Source organism: Tupaia chinensis, unplaced genomic scaffold (assembly GCF_000334495.1).
Source record: "Tupaia chinensis unplaced genomic scaffold, TupChi_1.0 Scaffold144630_1, whole genome shotgun sequence".
NCBI classification, from domain to species: Eukaryota; Metazoa; Chordata; class Mammalia; order Scandentia; family Tupaiidae; genus Tupaia; species Tupaia belangeri.
Window position 1 is genome coordinate 88,980 of NW_006204491.1, and position 1,305 is coordinate 90,284.

Below are 1,305 nucleotides of genomic sequence, written 5' to 3' on the forward strand. Positions count from 1 at the left end.
CAATCCTGCCATTTTTCCAGTATTGCCCTGATAATAGTTCACCATTTCCCTTTGTAGAGCCTAGCTAATCCTTATTGGAGTCAAAAGGACAAATGTTTTCCCCTATATATGCTTATTAGTGTCTTTCCATACTTTGAACCAAGTAGACAAAGTTCATATAAACTATAGTAAGGATACTCGACTATATGGAGGGAACAGAGAAAGGAAAGAATGGGGACTTAGTTATTATTTAATGTGTAGGAAACTGCAGTTTGGGAATATGAAAATGTTCTGGAGGTAGATGGCGCTGGCTGATGGATTTACAACTGAATGCCACTGAACTGTCCATTTTAAAATGCAGAGGTAGCAGATGGCATAGTGGTTATGGCGCCAGACTCTCTCATGGCTGACTGTGGTTCAAGTCATGGACCTGGTGGCTTGAAAATCATACCAGACACGTGTGCATGTATGCATGCTCAAGATCCCAGGAGGAGAATGTAGGCAAAGGGATTGGTGTGTGGCCATCCCCCCCAGGGGGGGCAACTTCTCACTTTCCCTCTCACTGTCTCTGTCTCTCTCCCTCTCTGGCGAGCATACATGCCTTAAGGCAAAAAATCCTTTAAAAATGCTTAAAATGGTAAAGTGTACATTAAATGTATTTCACTACAACAAAAAATGCAAAGAAAATCAGTAAAAATAAAACCCATTATGTCTAATCTTTTTTTGTTTTTGTTTTTCCATGTATTTATTTATTTTTACATTTCAAAAATTTTTTGCTCATACTCCATAGTTCTTGACAGTTAATCAACTTTCAAAATTTCAGAATACTGAATTTTAAAGATAATGTTCAAAATATTTCTTATAATTTTGTATAATTTTGTTTGTGACTCTATAACAACAGACAGTATGGTTTTAAATATTTTTGAGAAAATATTTACATTTCAATAACTCAAATTGTTGAAAAGCAAATGCCCAACACACTAGTCACACATACACCTTCTCAATTCAGCCCTGGCTACCAAGCATTCTGTGATATACCATCTTCTAGCAAAGATCAGTCTCTTTTTCTTACTTCAAAGTCTTTCTCAAGATAATGCTCTGGTGTGGTTGCTCTTTTGTAGTCTCTACTGATTACAATGCTGGGCTGGAAAAGTCCAGGTTATTTATGTTATAAATTCTTTCATGTATCTTCTCTAATCCCCTCTGCCAGGCAGAACTATTTACGGGTGCCAGGCCATCTTTCTAAGAGCTACTGTTATCTTTCTTGAGATCCACCTTAGTTCCATAGTTTTCTGATTAATTTTCAGGTATAACATTCCCTGTCCA